Consider the following 11,693-nt stretch of genomic DNA (forward strand, 5'->3'; position numbering starts at 1 on the left):
GCTTTTAAGACTTACAGAACTGAGACCAGGTCTCCAGTGGGAAAAGGGCAACTTCTTCTCTAACAGAAACCTGTAACAGGTGGGACGGTCCTCCCTGCCTGAGACCTCTCTGCCTGCCCTTCCTTTGGTCTTTCCACACGCCGCTCGGTTTGTTCTCTTGTTATGCCTTTTCTCTTCAAACAGAGGTTTCTGGGGTCCCTTAGCTCAGTGCCTAACAATCACATGCACCCAGTACCCAAGTCAGAAATCAGAGAGTCAATTTTAACTCTTCCTCCTCATGTGGAAGCTATGCTAGTTCAAGAAGCAGACACAAAGACAAGATTAACTGTGCAAGGATTTTATTAGGAGAAATGTCTGCATGAGAGAAAATAGGGAAGGAGCTGTGTAAGGCTAGGGCGGCTGTCACATCACAGTGCAAGTCTAAGAAGCTTGGGTGGAAGTATCCTAGGCTGCCTTGCCTAAGGCTGTCCTTGTCTAAAGGTTTAGTGATGCCATCAGGGACTCCTCAAACCAAAGCCAGCCACTAGAGGAATCCTGTGTGTCCAAGGAGCAGGTCTACCTCAGTGTTCTTGCTACACACAGTCATTGCTGGGAGAAGCCTGAGGAAGGAGCGGCCTCAGCACAACTCAGTGATGTATTTCATAGTGCAGCAGCTGGGACCTTTTGTCAGTTATGCCCTCTCCGATTGGAGGTTCACAAGGCACGTTCTCATGGCTGCCACAGTGTACCCTATGAGCTAACAGATCTACTTTTATACGTAGTTTGGGGGAGCAGTGCTCCCATGGTTCCCATAGGTCCTTCCTCTTGAGGGGAAACTAATAAAGGAGGTTAGTGGGATGAACTACAGCCCCTGTCACTGTAGTTAATCTCAGGGCTGCAACTCATCTGCTCCCTCCTCCAATATCCCTTCTCCCTCAGAAGTCACCTCATCAGGTGTGGGTAGCTTAGCTGGTTTTACAAGTCATCTTCCTGCAAGTGCCTTGATAGTCATACCCTTTCTCAGTTCAGGGTTACTGCACAGGTCTGTTCACAGTTATAAGGGGGCAGAGGAGTACCAGGAGGCCCCAAGTTGGATCTCCTAGTTTCTGTACATATTCTCCCTGCTGCTATTATGTAAAAGCAGCCTGACCTCCTCCTGCTGATCAGGGTCAATTATTTGCTGGTTCCTGGGCACAAGAAGTCCAATATGCCATGCAATAGTTTGTAATTCAATGAGTTCCTTGCAGTATTACCTGGCAAGAAACGTGTCTATTTGGGATCGGAACCTCCAACACTGAAGAACCCAGATTTGCAGGAACAGAAATCCACCAAGTCATTAGAAATGGTTGTCAGTGATGTTATACCAATTTACATCCCTTGATTCCTGGATTCGTATACTCTTCCTATTGGGAACAGAGCACCATATACAAGTCTCTGAACTGATATATTGTTACATGAAAGATGACACCACATTCTTTCAGAGTGTTTCCTCCAAGCTAGCATTTTAGCCATGCCTTTAGAAGGCTATTCTAGAAACTTGTCTCTATATGGCACCATGTGTGATATAACTAGTGGATCTCATGATCATGGGCCCACTCCTGCACCTCTCTCGCTATCGTGAGCCCCCTGGTCAAATGCTGTGCTATATGAGATTCCATGTCTATGGGTCAAGCATTCCACTATCCCAAGTAGTGCTGTTGCTGAGGCTTCGCAGGAAGGAAAGGGAAACTCATACCTGAGATACTCATTCCTGTGGGGATGAGCCATTAACTCTTCCAATGCAATGGGCCTGATGTAGTCAGTCAACTGAACACCAAGTAGCCAATTGTTCTCCTCAAGAAATAGTGCCAGTTCAAGAACTCAGTGTTGATCTCTATTGCTGACAAGTTGGACATTCAGAGGCAGCAATAGCTAGATCAGTCTTTGGAAGTGAAAGTCTATGCTTTTGGACAAATACATGGCCTCTATCTTTGCCATCATAGCCATTTCATTCATGTGCCCATCATGCCAGTTCTGGGATGGTGATCAAATGACTACATTGTCAGCAGTGCACCAATGCTCCTATGAAGCATCTCACTGTTGCTTTAATTTGCACCTCCTGATAACTAATAAGTTTCAGCATCTGTTACATGTTAGTTGTCTGTTTTTCATCCGTTAATTGCTTTTCATGTGCTTTGCTCATTTTTCTGTGGAGTTCTTTGTCTTTTTCTTATAAATCTAAAAATTCTTTATAGAATCTCAATGTTAGTCTTGCGTTGGTTTTAAACACTGAAACTATCTTTTCCCAATATGTCATTTGGATTAATTTGTCTCTGGTGTCCTCTAAGAGGTATTCTTATTTTGATGCAATAAATACAACAGTTATATTGTTAAATGACTTGTGTTTTGGGGATCTTTTTAAAGAAGACCTTTACTCCTAAGTCATAAAAAACATTTTTGTGTTCTTTTTTTTAATATATAATTTCGTAGTTCAAATAAGTTTATTCATTTATCTAGAGCACACATTGTCCATGGTAAGATACAAAGGTTGATTTTTCTTTTCTCCTTATAGCGAACCAGTTTCTCTAACATCATTTACAAACTGTTCATGCTTTCTCAATTGGGTTGTGAGGCAGACACTATCATACAGCAAGTCACCATAATTATGTCCCCATATACATGCACATCCGTCTCTGAGTTCTCTCTTTTGTTTACTGGTCTATTGTTCTGTTTCGAAATCCATGGGCTTTTTAGTATGTCTTCATCTGTGGTAGGTATTGAAGGACTGCTCCCTTTTCTAATTTCCCCCATAAGCTGTTAGAGCAGCTGCACTGATAAAACAAAATGGCTTAGAAGGCAAGAACGGTGGTGAAGCACTTGTCCCTAAAATAAATTGATAGAAATGAAGAGTTAAGAAACAGGTAAAAGGTCACGACTGGATGGAACACATTCTTTGAAGAAATGAAAAAAGAAAAGGAAGAAGAAAGAGAGAAAAAATATAAGCAGCCACAGCTTTGGGGTGGGGGGAAGAATTTGAAAAAGAATGTAAATTATTTAAGAGAAAAAAACACGAAGTATTAGTGAAAATGATAGTCTCAAAAATTATATGATGTGATAAGAACATAAATTTCTCAAGTGATTTCAGCAGGATTCTGGGAAAATAACAGCAGCAACGTGATTTTTGAATCTTTCCAAATCCCCATATAAAAACAAGCAGAACAACTAAATTGTAAAACCCAAACCTCACGGGCAACATTCACAACAAAACTAGGTGACAAGGTATCCCCATAAATCCCCACATAAATGGATGGTGACAAACCATCAATAGGCCTAAGAACTTTATAGTATCAACTTCTACATGGGAGAAAGCAATGAGATCTCAGAATAGGAGATACTCATAGTATTCAAAGATTTTTACAGGAACGAGTGGCAGCATAAAGAATGAGGAAAAGTTGCTCACAAGAAAATTTGGAGGGGCTGGTTAGCCTGAGCCTCTGTGAGCTCTGGGAATTAAACAACCAAGAAGGCTTCCTCTCCAACACTGAGCCTCACACTGAGAAGATACTAATAGGAATGGAATCGAAATTACAGGATTGGGAATTCCACTTCCAGAAAGGCAGAGTAAAGGAACCCTCTCACTTGAAACAAACAAAAAATAGATAAATATATGAAGCAGTGTTTTTCAAGACACCAAACATCAGGCAATGAAGGACAGTAATCTCTGAGAGATGGGAAACAAACAAGGTGAGCTCTAAGACAGCCCCGGCATCCTGCTGCAAGGGAATTTCTAGGCCTCTGTGCAAGGAAGGGGAACCGAGGCAGAACCCACGGATTCCTTGCATTGGAAAGACAGAACCAAGTCCAGGAATATCAAGGTAAGCAGAGTACTGGAAAGGAGAGAGCTTCACACAGCAAAAACTCTGGAGACCTACTGAGAATCATCTTGAGAATTCAGCAGAATAATAATCAGAGCAGATATTCGAGGAAATGATCTGAGTCTGATGAAAGAACCACCAGAAAGGATGAGAGGAAGTGTATTTGGCACTCTCAGAGGGCTGAAAATAGTGTCTGTTCCCACCATTCAGGCTGAAAATCCTCCTAATTCATGATATTTGGTAGAGAGCTCAGAGGACTTTGTCTCCATTCTGGATGGTGGCGGGGAGGGAATTAGCCTTATGCTAAACACAGCTCTGATACCGCCTAGAAAATCTTAAAAGCAAGACCTCAAAGGATCAAGTAACTCAAGTGAATTCCAGAACAAAGTTTAGAAATGTTTATAGAAAAACAAAAATGACCAGCACCCAAAAAGTAAAATTCACAATGTCTCACATCCGATCAAAAGTTGACAGACATGCGAAGAAGCTGAAAAATATAATCAATAATGAAAAAAAAAAACTCAATCGAAACCAACCCAGAACTGATATATGTTAGAATTAGCAAACAGAGACATTAAAATATTATTATAGAAATTGTCTTTATGTTCAAAAATGTTAAGAAGAGACATAGAAGGGTAAAAAAAAAGAGAGACCCAAATCACACTTCTGGAGAATAAATAAATAAATAAATAAATAAATAAATAAAAATATATAAAAATATATATTTATATTTATATAAATATAAACATAAATATTTATATAAATATAAATATATATAAATAAATATATGGATGATGGATTATTAGCAGATTTGACATTGCAGAAGAAAAGAATGGTGAACTTAAAGACAAATAAAAATGATTCAAAATGAAACATGGACAAGACTAAACTGTAGTGTCTAAAATTGCACACAGATGAAAAAACTAAGAAGAAATACAAGAAAGTAATTACTATAAAAGACTGGATAATGGATACTCTTAAAGGAAGAGAGAGTGTTTAGATCAGGATGGGGCTCATGGCGGCACTTCTGAGGTGAATGGCAAAGCTTTAGCTACCTGGTGATCTGGGTGGTAGCTATGGGGTAGTCACCTTATATATTATATATATAATTCAGTAACTACACATTTGTCTTGTGGGTATTCTGATTGTTTTATTTTACTTTATAATTTTATTTTTTAAAACAACCTAAAGATCCAGTGATTACAGGCTTCTCAATAGTAAGTCAGAGACTTACTCAAAAAGCAGTTATATATTCCCTATTATATAAAAACTCCTATAAACCAAAAAGAATTTAAACTTCGATCTAGTAGAAAATTAGGCAAAAGCTGTGACCAGGCAGCCCACAGTAAAAGAAATACAAATAGATTTAAATATTTGAAGACACTGAGCCTTACATGTAAGATAATTAAAGCTGCCCTGATATACCATTTTTCATCTCTCCAATGAGCAAATGCCTATAAAGTTTAATAATATAAGGTGTTAGGAAAGGTGTGGAGAAACGATCACCCTCATACATTGCTGGGAGCATAAATTTGTACAACCTCAGCAGAGGACGATAAAGCTATACTTATCGAAATTATAAACCAATATACTCTGTGTCCAGCAATTCTATTACCAGGAATGTATCCTAGATATCTAGTTGCACATGAGCAAAATGACAGCTATTTTCACTTTTATTGTTTTTATTTTCAAAGAATGAGAAACAGCCTAGTATCCATCAGAAGGGATTAACTTAACAAGTTAAGATACACCCATACAATGGAATAATATATATCCATTACAGAACAAAGAAGACTTTTATATACAGACATGGAATCATCTCCAAGATATGTATTTTATGTGAAAAAAAAAACACACACAATAAGGAAGAGAATCTATAGATTGCCTTTATCTTTCTCAAAAGAGAGGCAAAAAAGAGAAATTCAACTGATAATGTTGGTTGACTCTAGGGAGAGGAATGGAGTTACTGGGCGATAGCTTTTCATTGTATATACTTGTTCTATTGGAATTCTGTACTGTCAGAATATATAAGCAATCAGAGTGATAAAATTTAGAGAAAAAAACATTTGAATACCTTCAGCAACGACTGACAGACTTATAATGAGTTCAGAAGTTTGATACAATTACTACTGAAGAATTTAGGAAATCGCCAGGAATTTTCCACTTTGGATTGTTAAAAATAAAGATAGAGATCACATCAATACTTTGTAATATTATTCCTTGTTACTATACTTTTATATACTTTCAGGAATTAATTTTGAATCTCCTTTGTAATTTCACTACTGTAATTTATCTTAAAATTTAACTTTCCAGATTTGTTACATTACCAGTATGGAGTCAATGTTTTCTCCCAGGCAGTTTGGGATAATTGGTAATTGTTGATTTGGCAAACATTAACACTTTTACAGTGTTAAGCTATCACATCCAGAATCATGAATTATTTTTTCATTTATTTAAATATTAAATTATTTTCTTTAATACAGTTTAAATTTTTCTGTACTGAATTCTGCATTTTTTGATAAGTTAATTTCCAGAAATGTTATTATCTTTATTGCTGCTATGTTATTCTCTATTATTTTCTCTTACTGATTATTACCTTGTTAGAAAAATGATTTTTAAAGTTCTTTTTATATCTGGTAAAATTTTGTTGACCTTGTGTATTTGTATGAGTCTTTTCATTTTGTTTTTCCCTTTCTATATAGATAATCTACATATAGGTGGTCTACAAATAATGATGTTTCCTTTCCAACCCTTATATCTCTTTTTTTTCTTGTTTTATAGCTTTGACCAAGACCTCAGTAAGTATTAAACAATACATGTGCATCAAATATCCCTTTGATTTGCTCTTATTATACTATCTTCCCCTCATTTGTCAAACTGCTACAGTTTGAATGTCACAATTTTTGATGTGATTATTTCATTAATATTAATTTTCTTCATTGCACTATAAGTTCCATGAAGGCTGGAATTATATTTGGTTTTTCTCACCATCGTGTCCCTGGTATAGTGCCTAGGACCTATCTATCTCAGTAAATATTTCTTGCATGATAAATGAGTGGCCTGAGTTGACAATGAAGAATTTTAAAAAATTATAATAGATGAGGGCCTTACTTTACTTATCTCGCTTTGTCCTCCTTTATTCTAACTATAATCTCATTAACACTCAGGAGCATAGGGATTAGGGTATTTTGGTTGCAGACACCAAAACTCACACTGGCTAAATTAGGCAAGAGAAGAATTTACTGGAAAGAGATAAAGAGATGGAGACTTATAGAGATTAGAAAATGAAAGGGAGGCTGAAATACTTGGCTAAGAAAAGAGCATCTCTAAACATTTAGAATAGATAGTAGGAACCACTCAACAGTTTTGTCCTGGCATAGGCACTGCCACTAGAACTAATGAGCACCAACCATTTTCATCTTTTTATTTCTCCAATTGAAATTTATATTCCAGGGAAGGAGCATCCAATTGGTATCACCTAAGTCACATAACTGCCCTTGGACAGGTTGGGAAGGACACTGGGGCAGTAGAGGTGATATCCGAAGAATCTACTACCAGAAAAAGAAATGGATGCTTGCAAACCAAAAGTCAACGACTTCTACAACTTAGGAGTTTGGGGTTTCTACCACTTTAAAGGTTCACCTGTGATATCACCATTTCAGATGCTAGCTTAAACTAGAAACTAACAAAAAGAGTTAGGGAGGGAGTAACAGGGTGAAGTGGTTCAGAATAGGAGCAAGACATCTCTGAGAATACTTTTTGACTTTTGAAACATGTAAATGTTTTACACATTCAAAATTGAAAGGAAAAAAAAGCAAGACATGGAAGCAAACTTTTCTTTTACACAGAATATATACACTGCTCTGTCTCATGCTTTCTTTCATTAATATGAATCTGAAACTCCCTTCCTATCAGTTCATGGGAATCTCCCCTCTTCCCTTTTTTTAAATGTACAACTCAATGGTTTTTAGTATATTCACAGAGTGGTGTAACCGTTGCCATAATCTGCTTTTAGAATATTTTATGTCACCCCAAAAAGAAACCCTGTATCCAAGACTAGTCATTCCTCATTATTCACTACACCCTTCCCCTAGCCATAGGCAACCAATTATTTTCTGTTTCTGTGAATTTGTCTAGTTTGGACATTTCATTTAAATGGGAATTATACAACATATGGCTTTTTGTGACTGGATTCTTTCACTTAGCATTATGTTTTCAAGGTTGATCCATGTTGTAGCATGTATCAGAATTTCATTCCTTTTCATTGCTGAATAATATTCTATTGTGTGGACATACACTTTATTTATACATTCATTAGTTGATGGACATTTGGGTTATTTCTACTTTTTGACTATTCTAAAAAATGCTGCTATAAACATTTATATACAAGTTTTTGTGTCCCACATTCTTTTTTAACACTGTATAATTACTCCTTTGGGTGTTTGTACAACTGGTTCTTTCCTGGTGAACATTTAGATTGTTTCCAGTCTTTTGCTATTACAAATAATGCTACAATGAATATTCTTGTGCTTTTGTTTCTTTTATTTGTGGAGATGAATCTTTAGGACCTATTCCTTGTAGTGGAATTACTGCATCTATATAAATTGTTCTTTATATTTTGTGAGGATAAGCCCTCTATCTGTGATATGAGTTGTGATATATTCTTGTATTTTGTCATTTCTCTTTTAATATTGTCTATGGTGTGTTTTGTTTTGCCATTCAAAGTTATCTATTTTTGTACTCACAATGTATAGGTCTTTTCTTTTACTGTTTGGATTTTGAGATAGTTGCAAAAGCTTTCCTCAGTTCCGGGTTATAACAAAATTTACCCATGTTTTCGTGGTATATATGATTCATTCTTCATATTTAGATTCCTGGTGTATTTAAAGTATAGATAGATGATAGATAGATGATAGATAGATAGATAGATAGATAGATAGATAGATAGATAGATAGATAGATATAGGTAGATAGATATAGTTTCTTTCTGTCCATATGGATATCCAGAGGTCCAACCCTGTTTAAAACGTCTCTTTCCTCAGTTATTTCAGATGCCACTTAAATCATAAGCTAAAATTTCATACATGTTTGGGCCTTTTTCTGGTCTTTCTGTTCCATTGGTCTGTCGTTTCATGCACCAATACTACATTGTTTTAATTATAGAGGTTTATAGTATGCTTTGATAGTTGATAAGGCTAGCATATATCCATTGCTCTTTTGCAATTTCCCCATCCTAAGTTATTTCTCCACATGAACTTTAAAATCCACTCATCTAGCTCCAGAACAAACAAACAAAAAAATTTTTTTTTAATTTATTGATATTTCTATTGGGATTATGTTAAAGTTATATATTAACTTGGGAAGAATTGGTATCTTTAAAATGTTGAATCTACCTATCCAAAAATAAGACATGTTTTATCATTAGTTCAAGTCTGCTTTTATATTTTTCAGGTATTTTAAGGTTCCTCATTATAAGTTTTGCACATTTCTTCAGTGTTTCTTTTTGTTGTTTATATCATGTCACTCACTAGTAATTGTGTATGTGAAAACTATTGGTTTGTATGTTAATATATCTTATTATATACGATCTTACTTTACGTACTTATTTTACTGTTTTAGTTTCAGTTTTAATTTCCTTATGTTTTCTATCTAAACGATCAGGTCATCCGCATATGTAACAAAAAAAATTCTGAGATGTCCTAAATTAAAATTACAGCTGCCTGAGAGTGAAAGAAAGATACAGAACAGTTAGCCTGTTAATAGCTGTGAACCGGCTCTGACAAAAGATGGCTCACATTCCTATTTACCTGTTGGAATTCAGGATTTTCAAGTGGCTATTTCTGCAATTATTCAAAACAGGGAATGGCCAAGGAAACTCCCCTTCCTATTTACACATCAATTTTCCAATCTGCTGCCCACAGCTAATCCACAGGAACTGACACCTCTTCATCTTCTCCCATCCCCTTTATCTATAGCTAACGTAAGTCATTTCAGAATAGCTTACCTCTTTCTCCCCCCTACTTGATATATAAAAATGCTTGCAAAACTCCAGCACAACAGACATGTCTTTCCTAACTAGCCATGCTGCTGCTGGTGGTTTAGACTCTAAAGGGGACCAAAAGTTTTGCCTTTGGGGATATTGATTTCAGACTGGTTTTTAAAACAAAAGACTGGGAAAGAAACTTTGACCCTCCCCCCACCTTTCCTGCCTAAGAGATTCAGATGGAAAAACCCGCTTCTGGAAGGGAACCTTAGCATAATCACCTGAGCATTAAACAGGAAGATTCTGAGCCCATTGACCACCCTCTCCCCTATTCCCCACCACGCATGTCCCGTTGTTGTCTGGGTTGGTTAGCAAAAATTTACCTCTCATGTGTGTTCCACTCTTCCTCAACCACCTGTAAATTGCCTACTTCCTTTGAAATCCCACCACCGCCCACCTTCTTCTTTGTCCAAAATGACATATATACCAATTTTGCCTGTCTTTGGAATTTTCACGCTTATTTGAATTCCCCACACACATGTATTAAAATTTAATCTTCTAGCTGCATCTACTGCGAGAATGAAGACCAGTCTCAGCAATCAGACTGTTGACTTTTCAGAAAATGTGGATATCACTCTGAAGAAACTCTCAATTATTGCAAAGGGCCCCAGAGGCACTCTGCAAAGGGACTTCAATCACATCAATGAGTTTCTTTTCAAGGAACTCAGTCTCCCTGAAAAGAAAAAGAAGAGCCTCCGGGTTGACAAATGGGGGAGGAAATAGAAAGGAACTGGCTACTGTTTGCACTATCTGTAGTCATGTACAGAACATAATCAAGGGTGTTACACTGGGCTTTTGTTACAAGATGAGGTCTGTGTATGCTCACTACCCATCAATGGTGTTATTCAGGAGAATGGTTCTCTTGCTGAAATTCAAAATTTCTTGGGTGAGAAATACATCCGCAGGGTTTGGACGAGGTCAGGTGTTGCTTGTTCAGTATCTCAAGCCCAGAAAAATGAGTTAATTCTTGAAGGAAACAATATTGAACTTGTATCAAATTTAGCTGCTTTGATTCAACAAGCCACAACAGTGAAAAACAAGAAGATCCGAAAATTTTTGGATGGCATTTATGTTTCTGAAAAAGGAACAGTTCAGCAGGCTGATGAATAAGGTCAAAGTTGTCCACCTACAGAAACACCAAAACGTCGGATGATTCCTCAGACTTTCTTACCTGTGATATTTTAAAGACTCAATAAAAATTGTGTATTGGTTTGGAACTTTTTTCTTAAATTGATTAACCTTTCCAGCTATTTGGTAAGTAAACAGTTAAGTAAATTCTAGTGTGCAAAGAATAACAGAGGGAACAGAACAGGATTTTATTCTAGTAAGACTTCATGGGAGGAGAATTGAATCTGGTTTTTGAAGGAATACTGGGTATTTTAGGTAAGCATATGGTACCAGTGACAGGCAACACTATAGCTATTTATTGGATGCAGAATCTGGGAGGAAATTATCTAATTTTGCAAAGGCATGAATGTGAAATTTTGTGAGGCCAGTGTGCCTGAGTCACTTGTGTATTGCAGTAACTTTTTATGAAAAAGCAGCTGGGAAGTGGAACAAAGGGACACACCTTAGCAAGTGTTGGAAGACGGAGTTGTTTGTGAATACGTGGTTGCTGTAGTCCAGGATCCTCTGAGTGTTATCCTCTATCCTATTTCAGCCATTTACTCCCATGTCCTAGTCCTGGATATTTTTAAAAACTGATAATCTTCCCATAACCTCTTAATTCCATGTTATACATTAAATATATAATCTTTGGTTTGATGATTATAATGGTTTTTAAGAAATGGATGCCATGTTAAATATAGGATTTGCTT

This window comes from Pteropus medius, unplaced genomic scaffold, assembly GCF_902729225.1.
Source record: "Pteropus medius unplaced genomic scaffold, Ma_sr-lr_union100, whole genome shotgun sequence".
NCBI classification, from domain to species: Eukaryota; Metazoa; Chordata; class Mammalia; order Chiroptera; family Pteropodidae; genus Pteropus; species Pteropus medius.